This window comes from Petaurus breviceps, unplaced genomic scaffold (genome assembly GCF_028583685.1).
Source record: "Petaurus breviceps papuanus isolate PSGF00001 unplaced genomic scaffold, PetGlider_PUasm1.0 90760, whole genome shotgun sequence".
In the NCBI taxonomy this organism is placed as follows: Eukaryota; Metazoa; Chordata; class Mammalia; order Diprotodontia; family Petauridae; genus Petaurus; species Petaurus breviceps.
In genome coordinates, this window is record NW_027187338.1 from 6855494 (window position 1) to 6881368 (window position 25875).

General features: G+C 40.3%; 1 protein-coding gene and 1 long non-coding RNA gene across 3 annotated transcripts in view; both read right to left on the minus strand.

The window, feature by feature from the left end:
* RHBDL2 (rhomboid like 2) overlaps positions 1-25875 on the minus strand; it is a 49872-nt gene that overhangs the window by 17789 nt on the left and 6208 nt on the right. The gene's annotated exons all lie outside the window — the stretch shown is intronic.
* Positions 20748-23843, minus strand: LOC138146251 (uncharacterized). 2 transcript variants are annotated; one of them, XR_011164438.1, is made up of 3 exons: positions 23637-23843; positions 22923-23082; positions 20748-21409 (listed from the first exon to the last, which is right to left on the minus strand). It is a non-coding gene; the product is annotated as an uncharacterized lncRNA (long non-coding RNA). The 2 variants fall into 2 exon arrangements; XR_011164437.1 differs by lacking the exon at positions 22923-23082.

Here is a 25875-nt window from a genome sequence, read left to right on the forward strand (position 1 = left end):
TAGACCCAGAGCCAGACAGTCATCCAGTGCAAGCTGCCGGTCTTGGGAGAAGGGAATGAACATTTAACTAGCATGGACTATGAGTTCTGCATATTGCTCCACGTGCTGTACCGAGCACCTCACAAATATCTCATTTGATCCCCACAACAACCCTGTGAGATACCTGCTATTATTATCCCCACCTAAAGCAAACAGAGGTTAAGTGCCCAATGTCACACAGCTAGTAAATGTCCGAGGCTAGATTTGAACTCGGATCTTCTTGATGTCAGCTACCTTACTAACTAGCTAACTGACTAGGGGAATTCACTACCTCCCCCAGGCAGCACATAATACTTGGAGACAGCTCTCATTGTTAAGTGATTTTTCCTAAAGTTAAGCCAAAATCTGCCTCCCTATAATCTCCCTAAATTCTGCCCTCTGATGCTGGAGCAGAATCTACCTAATCGTCTTTCTCCACAATATCACATTTATATAGTGCTTTCAAGTTTTTGGAACAGTGGAAAGAATTAAGATGATGACGGAGGAGAGGATCCAACCTGAGCTCTAGGTGGGATGGCAGGGGGACAGCTAGACAGACCTCTGCCAAGAGGTCAGAGTGGGCTCTGGGGTCCTAGATGGAGCCAGTGAGGCATGTGCAAGGTCTCCCTCTGACCCACTCACTGGTCACTTCCCAGAATATCTTTCCTCAGTCAATTCTCTGAAAGGGAAGACTTTCTCTATCTGTCTAATATCTCAAAGGATACCAGGTCCAAAAAGTAGTCACTTTTTTTTTTAATTACTAAAATATATGAATAGAGTACAGGCCCTGGAGTCAGGAGGACCTGAGTTCAAATTTGGCCTCAGACACTTGACACTTAACTAGCTGTATGACCTTGGGCAAGTCACTTAACCCCAATTGCCTTGCCTTCCCCCCTCCAGAAAACAAAAACAAAAAACCCAAACTATTATATTAATGGTTTCTTGGTTCCTGAATTCTTGTTGCTTCTCATAAAATGGCAAAAAGAAAGAACTGCTAGAATCTTTCAAGTTCAGCTCAGGAACACCTCAATTAGCCAGGAGTGGGGAACCTGCAGCCTTGAGACCAGATGTGGCCTTATAGATCCTTTGGTTCAACCTTTTGATTCAGTCTAAGTTTTACAGAACAAATCCTTTTATTAAGAGGATTTGTTCTGTGGAGTTTGGATTCCATCAAAAGGCTGAAATTGAGGACCTAGAGGGCCATATGTAGCCTTGAGGCCGCAGGTTCCCCACCCCTGGACTAAACTAAAGAAGTCGTTTTCTCTAAAGGTAGAAGACTTCTCTGGGACTCCACAGACCTATTTACTTGAGGCTTATCCTTAACCCTGAAGTTGCTAGTGCCCTCCTTACTTTATATTTAGTTGGTATATAACTTGTATGTACTTCTCTGTGCACATGTTATTTCCTCCCAATAGAATGTAAACTCCTTGAGGGCAGGGCCAATATGTTTTGTTTGGTTTTTGTATTCTCATAGTTATTAACAGGGGGTGGGGAACCTGCAGCCTCAAGGCCACATGTGTCCCTCTAGGTCCTCAAGTGCAGCCCTTTGACTGAGTCCAAACTTCACAGAACAAATCCACTTAATAAAAGGATTTTTCTGTAAAACTTGGACTCAGTGAAAAGACCACACCCAAGGACCTAGAAGGGCACATGTGGCTTCAAGGCTGCAGGTTCCCCACCCCTGGTCTAGCACAATTTCTGGTACAGAGTATGTGTTTAATAAATAGCTGTTGGATGAATAAATAAAAAAAAATATTAGAGTTGCTGGCTAGAAACATGGAAAGGGCAATAGTGAGAAAGAATGGGAGAAATGGGATCCAGTAAATTCCTGCTTCATCCTCTATCTTTACATCTCTTTTCCCTCCCCTTTTGCCACATTAGTCAGGTATGTAACATGGAAATGAGGGAAATACCAAGATGTAGTCCCAATAGGGAAAGGAAAGATGAACGATTTTTAATTAATTTTTTTCAACTATTTAATCAAGTTTCTCCATCTTTGGGAACGGAAGAGAAGAGAAGGAAAACCCTTAGAACAAATGTGCATAGTCAAACCAAACAAATTCTCACACCAGCCACATCTCATTCTGTTCCACGAGCTCATCAGCTCTCTGTCAGGAGGTAGGTAGCGTGCTAAGGAGGTGAAATTAAGAAATTAGAAATTACAACAATAACAACGACAATAGCTAGTGTTTCTATAGTGGTTTTTTTTTTTTAAGCAACTGGGGTTAAGTAACTTGCTCCAGGTTACATGGCCAGTTATTTCTGGGTGTGGTGCTAAGTATCTGAGCCTGGATTTGATTACCAGGTCATCTCGATACTGGAGCTAGTGCTCTTACTCGCTGAGCCACCTGGCTACCCTTTATACTGTTTTAAGGTTTGTAAAACACTTTACAAATATTGTGTGGTCCTCCCAACCTTGGGAAATAGGTACTGTTATGATTTCTATGTTACAAATGAGGAAACTGAGGCAGACAGACATTAAGTGACTTGCCCGGGGTCACACAACTAGCTAGTCAGTGTCTGAGACAAGATTTGGACTCAGGTCTTCCCACCTCCAAGCCTACCTCTCCATTCTCTATGCCAGCTAGCAGATGCCTTTTTTCTTTGCCTCTTACCAGAATTACAAAACTAGAGGTTTTGACCTTTGTTCTGAAGGTTCAACGGATCTGACAATGAAAGGAAGACCAGAAGATCTTATAGGAGGGAGGAGCCTATGACCCCAAGGCCACATGTGGCCCTCTAGGTCCTCAAGTGCAGCCCTTTGACTAAATCCAAACTCCATGGAACAGGTCCCCTCCATAAAAAGATTTGTCCTGTAAAACTTGGACTCAGTCTAAAGGCCACACCCAAGGACCTAGAAGGCCACATATGACCTTGACCCCTGTCCTAGACTTTTGGTGCAAGAAGTGAATGAATTATGAAGTTTGAATTATAAAGGTCTTCTCTGGGAAGTGACCTGTTTTAAAACTGGGTATGCCCTTATGTCCCTGGCTACTCTGCTTATCAGTTCTTTTCCCACGGTCACTTGAAAGATTGCTATGGCCTTGGACTGATGGTCCCAAGACCATATAGTCAGAGCTTCAGAAATAGTTCTGTAGAATTTTGGTGATTGTAATGGAAAAATACACTGGACTGGAAGTCAGAAGACCTGTGATTGACTCATAATTCCTGCCATTTGGTAATTACAAACTTGAGCAAATCATTACATGAGCTCCAAGAGCCCTTCTAGATCTCTGACTGAAAAGATGTAATTCCTCCCTTGGGGCATACGTGTTTTGTGTGTATATACTTGTTTTTTGCATTAGAACCAAATTCCCTTGGCCAAAAAGTTGTCTGGTAGGTAAACATTTGGTTGGAGGCAAAACTTCCTCTTAAATAAGAGTTCTTAACCCAAGTTTCCATGGCTAGATTTCCATGGATAGGTAAACTGGGATGGGGGGAAATAACATTATTATTTTCACTAGCTTCTAATTGAAATTTAATGTTTCCTTCAATTATTTAAAAATATGATCCTGAAAAAGGGTCTTTAAGTTTCATTAGTCTGCCAAAGGGGTCAATAATACACACAAAAAAGTTAATAACTCCTGCTTTTAAAATAATAATGGTATTTGCTTACCCATGTTCCATAAATGTTAACTCTTGTTTGCAAAGAGAATAGAGGTGTGTGATTTCTTGGGCCCAGTCTGCCAACAGGTACAAATGCCGAGGCCAGAAAATCCCTGGGCTACAAGACTACCTCCTAGGGAGCATTCTGGAAGCTGTCTTCGAGGGCCATTTGTAATAAAGATGTGAAGCGTTTAACAATAAATTCAAGTAGCAAATTTGTAATTATTGTCTTAAGTATACTATATTTTTAATATGCCAAGCATCATCACTTTGTGAGTGTAGAAGAGTTGTTTGGGGGGCCCTTTCTCAGTTGAGCCCCCCAAATAGCTTGTTGACACTATAGGGGGTCAAAGGTGCATACTTTATATCATTATCCCTTCCACATCACAGGGAACGGGCACTCACAATGCCCCCACCTCCCTGAAATCTGGAAAATCCATGTAAAATGTTTTGGCCCTCCCTTTGTACCAGAGAAGAAGTCTGAATTTTTTATTTTTCTTTTATAGGGTGTTTACCATACCTTATTGTAAAATGTGGGTTAAGTATTTGGTCATAGGCTTTATTTTGACTGCTGGCCTTCACATGTCACCTGTGGCTCCTGCAAAACTCCCCCCAAAATTCCCATTTAGCTTCTTATGCTGACCTATGATATATCAAAACCTCTATGGGGAGGGGGCGGCTAGGTGGCACAGTGAAAAGAGCATTGGCCCTGGAGTCAGGAGGACCTGAGTTCAAATTCAGCATCAGACACCTAACACTTACCACCCATGTGACTTTGGGCAAGTCACTTAACCCCAATTGCCCTCCAAATAGCAAACAAAAAAAAAACAACAAAAAAAAAAACCTCTATGAGGAAAGTCAAGATGTGGAAGGGATAACTGTATGTCATTAGTTACCTACTGCTTATTTTCTATAACTTCTTCAAGCAGATGGAATACACTTAAATGTCTCAGACTTGCAAAATGACTTTAAATCTAAAAGGGGTTCTTGTAAAAAAAATTATGTCCTGCATATGTTACCATTTCCCAAAATGTCTGTAATTCTTTTTTTCAGGAGTTCAGTATTTCCAAATGTTTTAACATCTTTGAAGCCCGTACCATCTTGGAGCATTTTTTTTTATATGGCAAAAGAATTTGGACCATTCTTTGTCACTTTAGAGTAAAAAATGGACATGGTTTGTGTTTCAGCCTATTCTGGGCAAAGAACACTATAGGGAAAAGAGCTCTGGATTAGGAATCAGAAACCTGACTTCAGAGCTTGTGACTGTAGTCAAGTCATGTCCCCACTCAAGTCTCCCTTTCTGTATAAAAGACTAATTCGGAAGGTCCCTTCTACATCACTCACATCTCTCCCCCTTCTGTCCACTCATACAACCCGCCATCCTAGCATAGGCCCTCATTGCCCCTCACTTGGACTATTTCAAATAGCCTCCTAATCCATCTCCCTGCCTGAAGTCGATTGCCCAGTACAATCTTCCACACAGCTACCAAAACGCTATTTCTATTTATTATTTTTTTAATTTTTTTTAATTTTTTTTTAAATTAATTTATTTGTATACTTTTAGTTTACAGGATTCAATTCCACAATTCCTTGAGTTTCACATTTTGTCCCCTTCCCTCCCCTCCCCCCCATGGCGGCATACAGTCAAGTATAGGATCTGTAAATACTTTCACATTATACATTAGTCAGGTTATAAAGATGGATTGTATCAGATGGAATGAAAAATGGTAAAGAGGACATAAAACCAAACAAGAAAAGGAAAAAAATCAGGTAGTTTGCTTCAATCTGGATATAAACTCAGTTCTTTCTAGTTCTTTCTCTGGATGCACACATTTCTCTCATGAGTCTTTTGGGATTGATTTATATCACTGCATTGCTGAGAAGAGTCCAGTCTATCAAAGTTGGTCATCACACATACGTTGTGTCTGTAATTGTGTACAAATTTCTCCTGGTTCTACTCTTCTCGCTCAGCATCAGTTCGTATAAGCCTCTCCAGGTAAATATGAAGTCCATCTGCTCCTCGTTTCTTATAGCACAATAGTATTCCATAACATGCATATACCACAACTTGTTCAGCCATTCCCCAATTGATGGGCACCCCCTTAATTTCCAGTTCTTTGCCACCACAAAAAGAGCTGCTGTAAACATTTTTGTACATATGGGTTTTCCTCCCACTTCTATGATCTCTTTGGGATATAACCCTAGGAGTGGTATTGCTGGGTCAAAGGATATGAAATTATTTATAGCCCTTTGGGCATAATTCCAGATTGCTCTCCAGAAAGGCTGGATCAGTTCACAACTCCACCAGCAATGCATTAGTGTTCCAATTTGCCCGCATCCTCTCCAGCATTTGTCATTTTCCTGTTTTGTCATCTTAGCCAATCTGACTGGTGAGATGTGGTACCTCAGAGTTGTTTTGATTTGCATTTCTCTAATCAATAGTGATTTAGAGCATTTCTTCATGTGCTTATAGATATCTTTAATTTCTTTCTCTGAAAATTGCCTGTTCATATCCTTTGACCATTTATCAATTGGGGAATGACTTGTATTCTTATAAATTTGACTCAATTCTCTGTATATTTTAGAAATGAGTCCTTTGTCAGAGACATAGGTTGCAAAGATTCTTTCCCAATTTCCCATCTCCCTCTTAATCTTGGTTACATTGGCTTTGTTTGTACAGAAGCTTTTCAATTTGATGTAGTCAAAATTATCCATTTTACATTTTACAATGTTCTCTAATTCTTGTTTAGTCATAAAGTCTTTCGCTCTCCACAAATCTGACAGGTAAACTATTCCTTGTTTTCCGAGACTGCTTACAGTATCAACCTTTATACCTAGATCATGCACCCATTTAGACTTGATTTTGGTATATGGTTGTAGATAATGGTCTATGCCCAGTTTCTGCCATACTATATTCCAGTTTTCCCAGCAGTTTTTATCAAATAGTGAGTTCTTATCACAAAAACTAGGGTCTTGGGGTTTATCAAACAATAGATTACTATAGTCATTGACTTCTGAATCTTGTGTGCCTAATCTATTCCATTGATCCACTCCTCTATTCCTCAGCCAGTACCAAACAGTTTTGATGACTGCTGCTTTATAATACAGATTGAAATCTGGTATAGCTAGTCCACCTTCCCTAGCATTTCTTTTCATTAATCTCTTTGATATTCTGGACCGTTTATTCTTCCAAATGAATTTTGTTACTATTTTTTCTAGCTCTATAAAGTAGTTTTTTGGTAAATTAATTGGTATGGCACTAAATATATAATTTAATTTAGGTAAAATTGTCATTTTTATTATATTAGCTCAACCCAACCATGAGCAATTGATATTTTTCCAATTAGTTAGATCTGACTTTATTTGTGTGAAAAGTGTTTTGTAGTTGTGGTCATATAGGTCCTGGGTCAAAATGCTATTTCTAAAGCAGAGGTCTAACCATGTCACTCTCCTGCTCAAGAAACCCCAGTGGCTCCCTCTTGCCTCCAGGAACAAATGCAAACTCCTTTGGAAAACTTCACCATTTCCAAGCTATCTTTCCAGACTAAATTTGTATTACTCCCCTTTATACATTATACATTCCAGGCAAATTGGCATGCTTTCTAGTCCCTATAAACCATGAATTTCCTTCCTGCCTTAACCTCTGGGAATCCCTAGCTTCTTCAAGACTTAGTTCAATTTCTATCTCCAATATGAGGCCTTTCCAGGGACTTCCCCTAGTTTTTCTTGCCCTCCCAGTCAATAAATACCACCTTATATTTTAGATAGATATAGATGATAGATAGATAGATAGATAGATAGATAGATAGATAGATAGATAGATAGATAGACAGATAGATAAACAGATAGACAGACAAATAGATAGATATTGTTTTACCTCTGTACATATTCTTTCCCTCTCCCTCCCTCTGCCATAACAGCTAGATTTATACAGCACATTAAGGCTTGCAAAGGACTATAATTTTTTTATCTCATTTGATCCTCTATGTGGGGAGATAGATGCTATTATTGTCCCCATTTTACAGATGAGGAAACTGAGGCTAAGAGAGGAGAGGAAGTGAGTTGCCCAGGGTCACACAGCTGAAAAGTGTCCGAGGCAAGTTCTGAACTCATGTCTTCCTGTATTCAATATAACATATTCCAATAGAATGGATTCTTCTTGTGGGCTAGAACTAGAGTCAAAAAACTTGTGTCCAAAATCTACTTCCACCACTGGCCAAGCCTGTAGGATTTGGAGCTGGAAGGAACTCTGAAGACCACCTAGTCCAGTGCCCCCATTTTACAGAAGAGAAAACTGAGGTGTGAGGAGGTTAACTGAGCTGCCTTTTCTAATATAGATAAGATCATAAAGGTAAGTAGCAGATCTGGAATTTTAGCCCAGGCTCTTTGAATTCAAATTCTGTGTTTTCCTCATTTCACAATTCTGTATGACCTTGGGCAGCTCTCAGAGCTTGTTTCCTCATCTGTAAAATGGATGGATGGGAGGGGAGTAATAACACTGGTTCTACTGATGCTGAATGAGGGGAGCAGAACCAGGAGAACATTGTACACAGTAACAGCCACAGTGTGCAATGGCCGACTTTGATAGATTCACCTCTTCTCATCAATGCAGGTTCTGAGACAATTCCAAAAGACTCATGGTGGAAAATTCTATCCACACAGTTTGAATGCAAACCACAGCAGACTTTTTTTTTGTTGTGTTTTTTATGGCTTTTCTCTTTTGTCCAGTTCTTCTTTCACAACATGACTAATGCAGAAATATGTTTACATGATTGTAACATATAACCTATATCAGATTTCTTGCTGTCCTGTGGAGAGGGGGTGGGAGAGAGGGAGAAAAAATTTGAATCTCAAAATCTTATAAAATATGAATATTGAAAACTATCTTTACATGTAGTTGGAAAAAATAAAATACTACTTACAAAAAAAAAAGTAAAAAAAATAGAAGTTTAAAAAAAATACTTGTTCTATTTACTTCCCAGCATTGTCAGGAAATCATTTTGTAAACTTTGAAGTCCTAGAAAACTACATATTATTATTTTTATTATAACCTAGGTGTTAACTGCTACTCATTTTATATAGTTGTTTACATGCTGTCTCTCCCCTCCCCCCAATGCCTTCTCTTAAACTATGAACTCCATGAGGGCAGGGACTGTCTTTTGCCTTTGTTTTTATCCCCAGCACTTAGCCCAGTGACTGGAACATAGGCTCTTCACAAATATTTATTGACTTATGGTACTAGAAACATATTGCGTTTTTTAGCAATAAGAGAAGAAAAAGAAATTGAAAGAATTAGAATAGGCAAAGAAGAAACAAAGCTATCACTCTTTGCAGATAATAAAATTATATACTTAGAGAATCCTAGAAAATCAAGTAAAAAACTACTTGAAATAATAAATAACTTTAGCAAAGTTGCAGGATATAAAATAAACCCACATAAATCCTGGACATTTCTATATATTACTAACAAAGCCCAAGAGAGATAGGAAGAAAAATTCCATTTAAAGTTACTGTAGACATTATAAAATATTTGGGAGTCTACCTGCCAAAACAAACCCAGGAACTATATAAACACAATTACAAAACACTTTTCACACAAATAAAATCAGATGTAACTAATTGGAAAAACATTCAATTGGGTTGGCTGAGCTAATATAATAAAATGACAATTCTGCTGAGCTAATATAAAAATGACAGTTCTACCTAAATTAATTTACTTAGTGCCATACCAATCAAACTACCAAAAATTATTTTATAGAGCTAGAAAAAATAATAACAAAATTCATCTGGAAGAACTAAAGGTTAAGAATATCAAGGGAACTAATGAAAAGAAATGCTAGGGAAGGTGGCCTGGCCATACCAGATTTAAATCTGTATTATAAAGCAGCAGTCATCAAAACTACTTGGTACTGGCTAAGGAATAGAGGAGTGGATCAGAGGAATAGATTATGTACACAAGACACAGCAGGCAATAACTATGGTAATCTACTGTTTGCTAAACCTAAAGACCCCAGCTTCTGGGATAAGAACTCACTATTTGACAAAAACTCCTGGGAAAACTGGAATATAGTATAACTGGGCATAGACCAATATCTTATACTGTATACCAAAATAAAATTAAATGGGTGCATGGTCTAGGTATAAAGGCTGATACTGTAAGCAATCTGGGAGAGCAAGGAATAATTTATCTGTCAGATTTATGGAGAAGGGAAGACTTTATGACCAAACAAGAGTTAGAAAGCATTATGAAATGCAAAATGGATAATTTTTATTATATTAAATTGAAAGGTTTCTATATGAATAAAGCCAATGTAACCAAGATTAAGAGGGAAGCAGAAAATTGGAAAAGAATTTTTACCACCAGTGTCTCTGATAAAGGCCTCATTTCTATAATATAAAGAGAATTGAGTCAAATTTATAAGAATACAAGTCATTCCCCAATTGATAAATGGTCAAAGGATATGAACAGGCAGTTTTCAGAGGAAGAAATTAAAGATATCTATAAGCACATGAAGAAATGCTCTAAATCACTATTGATTAGAGAAATGCAAATCAAAACAACTCTGAAGTACCACATCTCACCAGTCATATTGGCTAAGATGACAAAACAGGAAAATGATAAATGCTGGAGAGGATGTAGAAAAATTGGAACACTAATGCATTGTTGGTGGAGTTGTGAACTGATCCAACCATTTTAGAGAGCAATTTGGAACTATGCCCAAAGGGCTATAAAAATGTGCATACCCTTTGACCCAGCAATACTACTTCTGGGGCTGTATCCCAAAGAGATCATAAAAATAGGAAAAGGACCCATATATACAAAAATATTTATAGCAGCTCTTTTTGTGGTGGCAAAGAACTGGAAATCAAGGGGATCCCCATCAATTGGGGAATGGCTAAATAAGTTGTGGTATATGAATGCAGTGGAATACTATTGTACTATAAGAAATGAGCAGGATGGCTAGGTGGCACAGTGAATAGAGCAACAGCCCTGGAGTCAAGAGGATCTGAGTTCAAATCCAGCTTCAGATACTTAATGAACACTTACTAGCTGTGTGACCTTGGGCAAGTCACTTAACCCCAATTGCCCTGCCCTCCAAAAAAAAAAAAGCCAAAAGAAAGAAATGAGGAGCAGATGGACTTCATAATAACCTAGAGAGACTTAAATAAACTGATGCTCATTGAGGAGAGCAGAACCAGGAGAACTTTGTACACAATTAGAAAAACATCATATGTGTGTCTAACTTTCATAGACTGGGCTCCTCTCAGCAATGCAAGGTTATAAGACAACTCCAAAGGACTCATGACGGAAAGGGATATCCAGAGAAAGAATTACAGAGTCTGAATGCAGATTGAAGCAAACTACTTGCTCTCTAATTTTTGTTTTGTTTTGTTTCTTCTTTCTTATTGTTCATTGCATTGGTTATAATCCTTCTTTACAACTTGACTAATTTTTAATGTGAAGGTATTTGTAGATCCTATATTTGATTGCATGCTGCCATGGGAGGGAGGGGGGAGGAGAGGGAAGGGGAGAAAATTTGAAACTCAAGGGATTATGGGACTTAATGTTGTAAACTAAAAGTCAATAAATAAAATTTTTGAAAACTTCTGGGAAAACTGGAAAATAGTATGGCAGAAACTGGACATAGACCAATATCTTACATCATATACCAAAATAAAGTCAAAATGGATACACGATTTAGATTTAACATCTGGTACTACAAGCAAACTGGAAGAGCAAGGAATAGTTTAGCTGTCAGAATTATGGAGAATGGAAAAATGTATAACCAAACAAGAGATAGAGAACATTATAAAATGCAAAATGGATGATTTTGATTACATTAAATTGAAAAGTTTTTGTATAAGCAAAGCCAATGCAATAAAGATTAGCAAGTGTCTCTCTGATAAAGGCCTCATTTCTTTTTTTTTTTTTTTTGCTTTTTTGGAGGGCAATTGGGATTAAGTAACTTGCCCAAGGTTACACGGCTAGTTTGTGTGTGTGTGTGTGTGGGTGTTAAGTGTCTGAGGCCAGAACCGAACTCAGGTTTTCCTGACTCCAGGGCCAGCGCTTTACTCACTGTGCCACCTAGCCGCCCCTAAAGGCCTCATTTCTAAAATATACAGAGAACTGAGTCAAATTTATAGGAATATAAGTCATTTCCCAATTGATAATGGTCAAAGGTTATGAATGGGTAGTTTTCAGAGGAAGAAATTAAAGATATCTCTAGTCATATGAAATAAATGCTCTAAATCACTATTGATTAAAGAAATACAAATCAAAATAACTCTCAGATACCAGATCACACCTCTCAGACTGGCTAACAGGACAAAACAAGAAAGTTAAAAATGCTGGAGAAGATGTGGAAAAATTGGAATACTAATACATTGTTGGTGGAGTTGTGAACTGATCCAACCATTTTAGAGAGCAATTTGGAACTATGCCCAAAGGGCTATAAAAATGTAAATACCCTTTGACCCAGCAATACCACTTCTGGGGCTGTATCCCAAAGAGATCATAAAAATAGGAAAAGGACCCACATGTACAAAAATATTTATAGCAGCTCTTTTTGTGGTGGCAAAGAACTGGAAATTAAGGGGATATCCATCAACTGGGGAATGGCTGAACAAGTTGTGGTATATGAATGTAATGAAATACTATTGTGCTATAAGAAATGATGAGCAGGCAGACTTCAGAAAAACCTGGAAAGACTTATATGAAATGATGCTGAGTGAGGGAAGCAGAACCAGGGGAACACTGTACACAATTACAGCCACATTGTACGATGACTGACTTTGATAGACTTGGCTCTTGTCAGCAATGCAAGGTTCTAAAGACATCAAAAGGCTCATGATGGAAAATGCTATCTACATCCAGAGAAAGAATTATGGAGTCTGAATGCAGATTGAAGCATAATATTTTCTCTCTCTCTTTTTTTGTTTTGTTTTGTTTCTTCTTTCTCCTGGTTCATTCCATTGGTTATAATTCTTCTTTACAACATGACTAATGTGAAAATGTTTTTAAAAAATAAATGTTTATTGACTGACTGACTACCCACTCCAAAGTAGCTGTCCATGTCCAGGCAGTATTTCCTTCTGCCCCCATTACCTGTGCCTTGACCCACACCCCACTTTGTTACATTTCATTCATTGGGAGAACATGGAAAAATTGGGTCTCGCTGAAAAAAAAACCCCTGGATTTCTGATTTCAAAGAACATCACCTGGGGTCTAGCAGCATGAATATAAATCAGCAGTCCATTTGCTAGGCAGAGATCATCTTGTCCCTTTTCCCAACTCCATTTCCCCCAACCACATGATAGTCCCCTGAAGATCATAAAAAGCTGAAGGAGCCCAGGTGAGCCTGGACTACTGGGAAATTATGAACATGCTCCAAGGCAGTGACAAAATGAGACTAAATCATGAGATTGCCACAGTGGGCTTGGTGTGGGTGTCCCTCCGGAGCATCTGACACTCAGCTCTGCTTCTCCACTGATGGCCTCCAAGGAGTGCTAGAATGAGGAGAATGATCTGGGGAGATGATTGTATCTGCAGAGGGCTCTAGGGTCCTGACAACTGAATCCCTCTGGTTGTTCCTACCTTACCTTGCCCAGAACAGCTGACATTGGCACCCTTCCCCCAACACACACAATCATTCCATACTTAATGGACTGACCTTGAGCCTCGCATTTATTCTGCCTCCCTTGATAGGCACAAACAAGAAAACCTTTCAGTCTGAAATGACAGAAAAGATCCATTTTTTAAAAACAAACCCAGCAATTCTCTTAGAGCCCCACCCTGCTGCCTCAACCTATGGAACTGTGTCCGGACTGAATTTTTACTTGATGTGGGTTTCTGGTCCAAGCAGCTGGGTGGCAGGCAGTGCTTGGTCTGGTACAACTGCTACCCAGATCAGTTTGGCCCTGGGGCTTGTGGTGGTGTTGCTAAGCAGCCAGAGTAATTGTACAGACTACAAATTGGGCTTCAGGGCCAAAGAGATTAACAGAGTTATTTGCAGTCCTAGAAACTGTTATTACATCCCAGTTGCAGGGTCTTGCAGCAATCACTCTGTGGTTGTGGGCTGAAAGGGTGCTATTTCAGCTAGGGAAATGAAGAACTAGTCTTTTCAATGTGATATTTTCTCCCAATATAAACTGCATCTCTGAGAATAAATTTTAGCCTTTTGAATACATATGCAAAAGATTTTAAAACCACAGATGCTTTCACAAACCTCAGTTTGTACAAGTTCTTGGGCCTTCTCAAAACAAAATTAAACTTCAGTCTCCTATAAGAGCAGTAGAGGTGGAAGAAATTTCTGAATGAGGTCCCTGGGTGGGCCAGCAAGAGTTTAAAAAAAAAAATCGCCCCTTTCCTCCTCCCAGAGCCAAGCAGTTCTCTGCTTCCCGGCTATCCTCTCTTCCAAACTGTCCTCTTTACCAATGCTCATTTGATAAGCCTGAAACATAGAACTTGACCTTCATTGGATACTATCATGATCAACAACAATTAAGCACCTACTGTGTGCCAGGCTTTGTGCTAGTCACTGGGGATACCAATAAAAGGAAAAACACAGTCCCTGCCCTCAAGAAGCTCATAGTCTAATGGGGGCAACCACCTGCAAGCACCTCTGAACATACAAGTCATCTCCAGGTAAAGGGGAGGTCATCTTCAAGCTGTTGAAGTGTGTGGCCTCTACTTTTTTGCCTCCCAGGGATTTCTTGATCCCATGCCATCTGGCTTCTGACCTCATTACTCAAATGTTACCGCTCTTTCCATGGTTACCAACGATCTCTTCATTGCCAAATCTGACAACGTTTTCTTTTCTGTCTTTTTTTTTTTTTGCTTTTTGGAGGGCAATCGGGGTTAAATGACTTGCCCAAGGTCACACTGCTAGTAATTGTGTCAAGTATCTGAAGTCGGATTTGAACTCAGGTCCTCCTGACTTCAGGGCCGGTGTTCTATTCACTGCACAACCTAGCCACCCCATGACAACCTTTTCTCAGCCCTCATTCTTCCTGACCTCTCTGCTACATATGAAACCACCCTCTCCTACTGAATATTCTCTCCTAACTGGGTTTTCACAGCACTGTTCTCCCAAATTTCTCTCACCTATGGGAGAAATTGGTCACTCCTCATTTACCATTGTGGTACCATCACTAATGTCTCACCTCCCTAGTAATGAATGTGCCCTGGGGATCTGTCTTCAGCTGCCTTCTCCCCACTTTCTTCATGATTTTACTAGTGCCCACAAGTTCACCTGTCATCTCTATAATGTGACTCCCAGATCTACATTTCCACCTCTATCCTGAACCCTAGTCCTGTATCACCAACCATGGATGTCCTATAGGCATCTCAGATTCAATATGGAGTCAGGGTACTAGATTCAAATCATGCCCTAACTGCACTTGTGACGTTGGGCAGATCACTCACTCATCCTTTTTGGGCCTCATCAACAAGATGAGGCTGCTGTCCTTATCTTCCCCCTCCAAACCACCCTTCTCCCTAACTTCCCTGTGTATGCTGAAGATATGCTGAAGATGCGTCTTTGCAACCATCCACATTCAAGCACTCCTCAAGCCTTTCTTTCCCTCACTTCCCATAGCCAAGAGAATACCATGTCTTGACATCTCTACCTCCATCTAATCTTTCTTATCTGTTCCTTACATTACAGCCACCACACTAGCTCAGGCCCTCATTGCCTCTCCCCTAGACTATGGTGATTGCTTCCTAACTGATCTCCAGTCTCACTTCTCTCTAGTCTACCCTCCACCCATTTGCCAAAATGATACTGCCAAAGCACTGAGTTGACCAGGTCACTCCCCTCCTCAAGAAACTCCAGTGACTCAATCAGTTAACAAATATTTGTTAAGAGCCTTTTGTGGGCCAGGCTGTGCTAGGCACTAGGAATGTAAGTACAATGAATAGCAACAACCACTACTCACAAGAAACTTACATGCTGATGGCATGTTCCTTCTCTGGACCTCAGTTTCCCTATCTGTCAAATTGAGGAGATCAGCAGAGATCCCTTTGGCAAATGGGTAGCAATAGGTAGATTGTTAGCAATGGGATTTTCAGTGGACAGTATGTACAGACCTTCACCTAGTGGACAATAGTTATAGAACCAGCAAGCAGCTTTAGGTATGGCTTATTAAAAGGGCAAGGATAAAACATTTACTTTCTCTTATAATTTAAATGAGGGATTTGGGGCTTCTAAGGTCCCTCCTAGCTTTAACCTTTTTGGAGTCAGGAAGCCTGGGTTCAAATTTGTCTCCTGACAGGAGGAAAAGGACTTACCTAAATTACACAGGGGCAGACGTCAGAGGGATGAAAAATATTCCAATCTAGGTTTGTTTCCCCTATATCATCCCCACATACAGAGGAAAGGCCTACATTTCTGGCTCTCTGAGGACAGGGAATCAGATATCTCCATCTTTTCATCCCCTAAAGCATCAAGTTCAGAACTTTGCCCACAGCAGATGCATTCTGGATGTTTACTGAATGAGTGAAGAATGAAGTCCTCTCTTCCATGCCTTTCTCTATCAAAAAAGGTGCTGGGAAGAATTTACCCAACACTTTTTCCTCAAGTTTCAGGTCAGATGCCACCTCCATGAAGCCTTCCCTGATCTTCCCACAGTTACTAATGCTCTCTGCCTCCTCAAATTGCCTTCTATTAGATTTATTGCATACATTTAATTCAATTCAATATTATTGAATTGGCTACTATGTGCCAATTACTGTGCTAAGCACAAGGGAGATAAAAAGAGGCAAAAGAGAGTCCCTGTCCTCAAGGAGCTTACAATCTAATAGAGGAAGCAACAAGCAAACAATATATACAAAGCACACTATTTACTGGATAAACAGGAAATAAGGAACAGAGGGATGGCACTGGAATTAAGAAAGGTTGGGGAAGACTTCCTATACAAGGTGGGACTTTAGCTTAAACTTAAAGGAAGCCAGGGAGGTCAGTAGCCATAGCAAGGAGGGAGTGTGTTCCAGAAATGCAGGAACAGTCAGAGAAAATGTCCTGAGCCAGGAGATGGAGTGCCTTATTTGTGGAACAACCAGCAGGCCAGTGACATTGGATCAAAGACTACCTGTAGGGGAGCAAGGCGTAAAAAGGCTAGAAAGGCAGGAGGGGACTAGGTCATGAAGGGCCTTGAATGCCAAACAGATAATTTTGTATTTGTACCTCGAGGCAGTAAGAAACTAGATGAGTTTATTGAGTTGGGGGTGAGGTTTGGGGAGGGTGACATGATCAAAACTCTGGTTTAGTTTAATCATTTTGATGTCTGAATGGAGAAAGGAATGGAGTGGGGAGAGACTTGAGGAAGTCAGACCCACCCCAGGTGTGAGGGGAGGAGAGCCTGTACTAGAGGGAGGACAATGTTAAAGGAGGGGGCGGGGGCGGTGTATTAGAGAGATGTTGCAAAGGTGAAATCAGCAGGCTTTGGAAACAGCTTGGATATGGAGGATGAGAGAGAGTGAAGAATCCAGGCCCACCAGTAGAGCATAAGGCTGAAGTTCTGGTTTATTACTCTACAGTAATAAAATGGTAGGAGTTGGAGAGGGTTTGGTAGGAAAGATAATGAGATCTGTTTTGGAGATATTGAGTTTCAGTGGTCTGTTGGACATCCAATATAAGATGTCTAAATAGCAGTTGGAGATGCAAGAATAGAGGTCAGCAGAGAAATTGGGGCAGGCAAGATAGATTTGAGAATCATCAACATAAAAATGGTAATTAAATCCAAGGGAGCTGATGAATTCAAGTGAAACAGTAGAGAAATAGAAGAGAAGAGAAGAGGAACCGGGACAGGACCCTGAGGAACACCAGAGGGTGTGATCTAGATGAGGACCCAGCAAGTGAGACAGAGAAGAATCTGTCATATAGGTAAGAGGAAAACCAGGAGATCATGGTTTCCTGAAAACATAGTGAGAAGAGAGTATGGAGAAGGAAAAGAGTAATCAACAGTTTCAAAGGCTAAAGAGAGGTCAAGGAGGACAAAATTTGAGAAAAGGCCATTCGCTTTGGCCACCAAGAGATTATTAGTAACTTTGGAGAGAGGAATGTTGATAGAATGAATGATAAGGTTGGAAACCAAATTGTAAGGGATTAAGGAGAGAATGAGAGGAGAGGACGTGGAGGCATCTGTTGGTAGATGCCTTATTCAGGAGTTTAGCTACAAAGGGCAAAAGAGAAATAGGGTGGTAGTAGGTATGGAAGGATCAAGTGAAGATTTTTTTCAAGATAGGGGAGACATGAGTATTCTTGTAAGGAGTAGGAAATGAGCCAGTAGAGAAGGAAAGATTGAAAATAGGTAAAAGAGTGGGGATGACTGGGGGCATTCTCTCTTTGGAGGAGACAGGATGGAATGGAATCATTTGAACAAGTAGAGAGGTTTATCTTGGTAAGGAGTAAGAATGCTTCATCATGTGGAGAAAGGGGTGAAGGAGGGGAGAGTAGGAGAAGAAACCTGTGTGATAGGTGATGTGGAAGAGGGAGCCCTTGACCTCGATTTTTTTCTGTAAAATATGAGGCAAGGTTCTCAGGGAAGAGAGCAGGGGAAGGGGAAGCCAGGGGACCAAGAGGAGGGATAAAATGGTTTGGAAGAGATGCTTCCATAGAGTGAGATGGTATAAGGTTCCTACTGGGAAAAAGCCATAAAATACAGTAAAAAGTGAAAAACCATAACTTAGACACTGAGTCATAACTTCAGATACTATGACCTATGAAAGCCATAACAAGAATATTATGACATATATGTGACTGGGACATGATCCACACACAAACTTATGTTTGGGCATAACCTTGGCTTAACTCCCCAGCTCATTACTAAGCAGAAAACCAAACATATCCACCAATCAGCAGTGATGTACTCTATAGACCCTTTGTCTGTTTTCTATAATTACCATGGGACTTTTGGGGGTTCTTGGTGGGGATTCACTGATTGGTCTGGTCACTGCCCCAGACAGAGGATGATTAATATCTTGGCAAGATTTCATCATATTGCCCCAATGTAATATCCAATTGATTAAACTACTACTTATAATCAATCAATCAATACTTGCCCTCTTCCTCTGGTATTGAAAGGACACTCCACAATCATGGGGAGATACAAGGTTCTCCAGTCAGGGGAATTCCAGACCTTACAGGAGATATAGCACAATTGACTAGCAGCAATGAAGGCCCAGTTGAGATTGTATAACACAAATTTGCAGTGAATCCAGCTAGAATGATTTCTTGATTATCTTCACCTTCATTTAGCAGCATGTGTGTAGACATGAAGGTGACAAATTGCAGAAGTGATACAAAGCTGAGACTTAGCTGGACATAATCAGCATATAAGAGAGCCCAGAATTCAAGAGAGCAGGACGTTGTAGAGTTGAATTGGTTCACTAAGGCGTCAAGATAGGAAGAAGAGGAGAGAGTAGTTAGTGTAGGGGAGACGGTAGGGAAGAGAATTGAGGGGTCAAGGGAATGGAGGTCATGGTGAGGATGAAGAGTAGGGTTACATAAGAGAAGGCATAGGGAAAGGTGAAAACCAATAGATGAAGTTTGGATAAAGGGATTTCAGAATTCTTAAACATGGAGGTGGTGCATTCATGGGTGATGGGTGATGACAAGATTGAGAGCATGACCGACCATCTTTGTGTGTGACTGAGGTGGGGTGGAGGAATAGTAGCTCCTGAGAGGAGAGTAGGCTGAGGAACTGAGTGTTCAGGTATTTGAGGGAGAATTGATATGTATGTTGAAGTCCCAGAATAGGAAGGTAGGAGTTGGGGAGAAGAGAAAAATTGTAAGCCAGATATCAAACTCATTGAGGAGTATATATATCTTCCCGGACTAGAATAGGAGCTCCCTGAGGGCAGGGAGCCTCCTTTTTTTGTTTTGCTAATCCTAGTACCTAGCATAGGACTGTGCTATTTACTTAATAAATGTTAGCTGAATTAATGGTCAAAGGATATGAACAGGCAATTTTCAGAGAAAGAAATTAAAGATATCTATAAGCACATGAAGAAATGCTCTAAATCACTATTGATTAGAGAAATGCAATTCAAAACAACTCTGAGGTACCACATCTCACCAGTCAGATTGGCTAAGATGACAAAACAGGAAAATGACAAATGCTGGAGAGGATGCGGGCAAATTGATACACTAATGCATTGCTGGTGGAGTTGTGAACTGATCCAGCCTTTCTGGAGAGCAATCTGGAATTATGCCCAAAGGGCTATAAATAATTTCGTATCCTTTGACCCAGCAATACCACTCCTAGGGTTATATCCCAAAGAGATCATAGAAGTGGGAGGAAAACCCATATGTACAAAAATGTTTATAGCAGCTCTTTTTGTGGTGGCAAAGAATTGGAAATTAAGGGGGTGCCCATCAATTGGGGAATGGCTGAACAAGTTGTGGTATATGCATGTTATGGAATACTATTGTGCTATAAGAAACGAGGAGCAGATGGACTTCATATTTACCTGGAGAGGCTTATATGAACTGATGCTGAGCAAGAAGAGTAGAACCAGGAGAAATTTGTACACAATTACAGACACAACGTACGTGTGATGACCAACTTTAATAGACTGGACTCTTCTCAGCAATGCAGTGATATAAGTCAATCCCAAAAGACTCATGATGGAGAGAAATGTGTGCATCCAGAGAAAGAACTAGAAAGAACTGAGTTTATATCCAGATGGAAGCAAACTACCTGATCTTTTTCCTTTTCTTGTTTGGTTTTATGTCCTCTTTACCATTTTTCATTCCATCTGATACAATCCATCTTTATAACCTGACTAATGTATAATGTGAAAGTATTTACAGATCCTATACTTGACTGTATGCCGCCATGGGGGGGAGGGAGGGAAGGGGACAAAATGTGAAACTCAAGGAATTGTGGAATTGAATCTTGTAAACTAAAAGTAAACAAACAAATTAATAAAAATATATATATAAATAAATAAAAATGAATTGAATTGGCTAAAATTCCCCAACAGCTCCAATGAGGTTATCATCATGGCCAACTGCCACTGGCAAGCAATCACAGAGCCACTGGTAGCTACATAGCAGACCTTTCAGTTTCAGGACCCCAAAACCATTCTTCAAGCTTAGAATAAGGAATCTGAACAATAATTGTTTTTAAAAATATTTATTGGGGTGGCTAGGTGGTGCATGTAATAGAGCACCAGCCCTGGAGTCAGGAGGACATGGGTTCAAATCGGGCCTCAGACACTTAACACTTACTAGCTATGTGACCTTGGGCAAGTCACTTAAACCCAATTGCCTTCCCCCCTCCAAAAAGCAAAAAAAAAAAAAAATTATTTTTAGTTTTCAACATTCACTTCCATAACATTTTGAGTTCCAAATTTTCTCTCTATCTCTCCCCTCCCCCACCCTAAGAGGGTATATAATTTGCTATAGGCTCTACATATACATTCATATTGAACCTATTTTCACATTAGTCATGTTGTAAAGAAGAATTAAAATCAATGGGAGGAACCACAAGAAAGAAGAAACAAAAAAGAAAAAAGAGAGAGAGAAAGAACAAATAATATGCTTCAATCTACATTCAGAATCTATAGTTCTTTTTCTGGATACAGACAGCATTTTCCATCATGAGTCCTTTGGAGTTGCGTTGCTAAGAAGAGATAAGTCTATCAAAGTTGGTTATTTCACATTGTGGCTGTTACTAAGTACAATGTTCTCCTGGTTCTGTTCACTTCACTCAACATCAGTTCATTCAATCTTTCCAGGTTTTTCTGAAGTCTGCTTCTGAGCAACCAGTTTTGCAGTGGCTGAAAAACATAAAAGCTAAGTGTCAAGGGATGAATGACCTCTTTCCTGGGGCATGGTGATAGGAAGGTAAAGTGTCACTTTGAGTTACTGGGTCCCACAATCAGTGTCCCTTCTAGGATATAAGAATTTTATAGAGTTGGGTTCTGTTAGTCAACTTGTCCCTCTTCCCCCCACCGAAAGTACTCAAATCTAAAACTTGACTATAAATTATATTATTATAATTATAAATACTACATTTCAATCACTTCCAAATCATCTCTGCTCTCTGTTTCTCCAAAACACAGATAGCCTAGTTTAGGTAGGTAGCATGAGATAGCATAAAATGGGAAATAAACACTTGACAGAAAGTCAGAAGGACTGGGTCTCCATCCCAGCTTTGTCCAATGTGTGATCCCTTGGACAGCTGGGCTTGAGTTTCATCATCTTTAAAATGAGGGAATTGGTGACCAGTTCAAATGATCAAGAAGCTCTCTTCTAGTTCTGACATTCTGGGTTCTATGTTCTAAGGCCTATTTAAACTCTGACAATATGTCCCAGGGTTCCTTCCTTTTCGAACCATGGGAGTTCTCACATTGTATGTTCTAAGGTCCCTTCTCACTCTGATATTTCATATTCTAAGATTCTATATTCCTATTCTCCTGTAAGCTCTGACAGTTCTGTGATTCTACTCTGCAACCTATTGAAACAATTGGCTTCAGTGATGAAAAATAAAAATTTCCTACAGAGGAGTAGACCAAAAAGAAGGAAGCAAATAAAAGAAGCAGCCTGTAGCAGCAAGCACCCTAGCATACCCAGGGTGGCTGCTAGCATAGGGTCTTAGATCTTCTTTACTAAAGGAAAGCAACTCAAAATGGGTTAACAATATTACTTTAATCAAACAAACATATCATTTACCTAGTTCAGGAGAAAAAGTCAGCACCCTGAGCTTCAGAGAATACAAACAGAAGTTACAAGCAGACAGAGAAACAGATCAGCAAACAGGGCTTCCCCCTGTCTGACTATTACATCCATACCTAGTCAGTTACCAGAGAGGGAAGCACGGAAGGGGGGAAGGGGAGAAGGGGGGAGGGGGAAAGGGGGGGGGGGGGGAGGGGGGGGGGGGGGGCTCAACGGCTGCCCAGAGTCTCATCTGACCAAATCACACAACTCTTCCCAAAGTGAGCCCCAGAGCAAAACCTCACATCAGGGTATATATAGCCTTCTCCTGGGTCAGAGACCATCACAGCCCTTGTGACTCACTGCCCAATCACAAAGTAACAAGGTGTGGGCATTCCTGAAAAACAAGCCTCCCTCTACAGGCTCCAGGTGAGCACATTCAGCCTTTTGAGGGCAGAGTATATTCTCAAATCAAGGAAGGTTCTCAGAGTCACTTAAGCCTATCAAAGGGCCAAGGGGCAGGGAAGACCTTCAGATTCTCATTCCCATAACACAGCCCTATAAAGAAAAGGCAGTCAGGTTCCTATTCTGAAAACTTCGTTTCTAATGGGAGGAAGGGGCCTAAAAAATACACACCTGTAAATCAAGGAAGGAAAAAAAATTTCTGAAGGACTTAGGGATCTCCCACCATAAAAATATGAATTGGTCCATTTGAAGATTTGATATAAGGTCCAGGGATAAACGAGTACATGTGTGGTCCAGGCTTCAGGGATCTAAAACTTCTCTTTAGAGGAGGCTGGTGAATAATAGGAAAAAAGAACAAGGGGGTCAAAATGATTCTGAGCTTTTCTTGGGAATGCTCAATGAGAAGACAGGATACACAAGTCTCTAGCCTGAGTCTTAGAAGATGTTCTGCCACTTACTATGTGATTTTAGACAAGTTACTCCATTTCTCGGGGTCTCAGTTTCCTGATCTGTTGAATGAGAGAATTAGGCCACATAACCTTGAGTTCCTTCCTCTGAAAGTCTACGAGAATCTGTGAACCACTTAAAAATTTAACTTAAAAATGTATTTTAATTTTAGAATTTAATATGCTAATGATCTAGCCAGTGACTAAGTGACTTCCAACTAAAGATAATTTCCCACAATTCCAAATCCACCACCAGAACAATAGCCTACCAGTATTTCTTGTTCCTATCAAACACTGCAGTTATCGATGAACCTCCCAAACCTGCTTGTCTGTCATTCTCAGAGCACCAGTTCCCTCCCTCACATTCATTCCATTCCCACTCCTTGGAGATTGTCAGAATGGCTCCTTCCTCCACTTCTTGTGATCAGCTGGAACCTACCAATAGAGAGATGTCCTTACGCCCAAGCCTCCATTCAGATACATCCTTCTTACCCCGACTAGAGGAAGGAAGGGTCATTGTCTTAGCGTTCTTAGTCTCTAAGACCCAGAGAGAAGGTCAGAAATATTCAGGGAGAGGAAGAAGGCAGGAAACGGATATTGTCCCTCTCCCCTTCCTGAAACTGCCAAACTTGGGAAGTCCCTCCCTAAACACAGATTAAAATATTAGAAGAATCAAGAAGGGTTTCCAGACCTGTCCAGCCCAGAGGGAGGGAATCCCTGAAGGAAAACCCTTCCCTCACTCCTTTCAAACTGTCGATGTGTCCTCCTCCCTGGGTGGGTTTCTATTTTACTCTGTGTCTCCCCAGTGCCTGCTCCCCTTATCCACCCTTCAAACCCGAGGAAACTAAGAATAGTAAAATAAGTGACCCTTCCCTTTGTGGTCAGGGTAAGAACCTGTTTCTGGATGACAGCTGGGAGAGGGATGGGATTTTTATAATTAGAGAAAGAGCAAGGATTGAGCAGCCCCCACCCCATCTTCCCATATTTCTGTGTTCCTCTCTGGCTTCTCTGCTTTCTCCTTTGAGAAGGCAGAACAGCAGGAAGAGCATTGGATTCTTCCAGAGGGCAATATGGTATAATGGAAAATGTACTGAGTTGGCACTGAAGAGACTGGGGTTCTGATCCTACCTTCGCCAAATCTCAGAGTTGGAATGAATGGACCCCAAAGACCATCTAAACCAATTAATCCCTGAACAGTTGTTTAATTGGTTCATTTAGTTCATTCCGTCGTATCCAACTCTTCATGACCCCATCTGGGGTTTTCCTGGCAAAAATCCTGGAGTAGTTTGCCATTTCCTTCTCCAGCTCATTTTACAGATGAGGAAACTGAGGCAAACAGGGTAAAGTGACTTGCCCAGGGTCACATAGCTAGTAAGTGTAAGAGGCTGGATTTGAACTCAAGAAGAGTCTTCCTGACTTCAGGTCTTGTGTTTTATCTACCATACTACCTAGCTGCCCAATCACTGAACAGAAAACAGACTAAATCCAAACTTCTCCTAGAAAACTCTCCAGCAATGCTAAACACACTGAGCTCCTGAGACAGTACATTCCACTTCCAGGTTGCCCTAATTATTAGGAATTACTACCAAGATAGGAATTACTATCAAGTTGAAAGCTGCCTTTTAGTCACTTCCTCCCTTTCCCCCTACCCCCACCATGGAGCCTAGTTTTGTCCTCTGGGTCCAAACAGAACAAGTCTAATGCATCTCCCCCCTTAAACAGACTTTAACTCATTGATGCCCTTCCCAAGATGTGGCACCCAGAGCTTAACTAAGCACTCCAACTGTTGTCTGACCAAGTCCAAGTCCAAGAGGATTCCTAACTCTCTCATTCCAGAGGGATAGTTTAAAACAAGGAGATTGCATGGGCTTACCTGGAATTAAATGAAGTCATGGAGCCTGCTCTATCCAGAAAAGGCCAAAGCACCTTTTGTTTTCCCCCATTATACATGATATCTGAATGTAATAGAATATTACTATATTATTTTAAAAATCACTATAGGGACAACTAAGTGGCACAGTGAATAGAACACTGACCCTGGAGTCAGGAGTACCTGAGTTCAAATCCGACCTCAGACACTTAACACTCCCTAGCTGTGTGACCTTGGGCAAATCACTCAATACCAATTGCCCTGCCTTCCCCGATCCAAAAAAAAGAAAAAAAAATCACTATGAAGAATTCAGAAAAGCATATGAAGACTTCAATGAACTGATGCAGAATGAAGTGAACACAATATATGCAACTACAGTATTGTAAACCAGAAGAACAACACCAAACCTCACCCTACCCCATACCCAATTCAACATTCAGTAATTATGATAACCAAGCTTGGCAGGATGGCTATAGAATATTACATATATTGTCAGATATGGCTGATGCACTGTTTTTGCTGATCTGTTTCTTTTCTTTTTAAATCTTTGTTATAAGGAATGGCTCGTGGGGGGGGTGAGGGAGAGGATATATTCAAAAATAAATGTGGCATAAAAACAAAATATATCAATAAACATAAGAATTTTTTAAAAAATCAAGTAAGTGGATTGGACAGATGAGTTCTTTCAGTTTTATCATTCCATGATTATAATTTTCCTTAGGGCTTTTTGTGGGAAAAGCCTTGTTAAGTCAAACATTATACTAAATGGGATAACTAACATCCCCAGACAGAAGTAGGGGGCAATGAG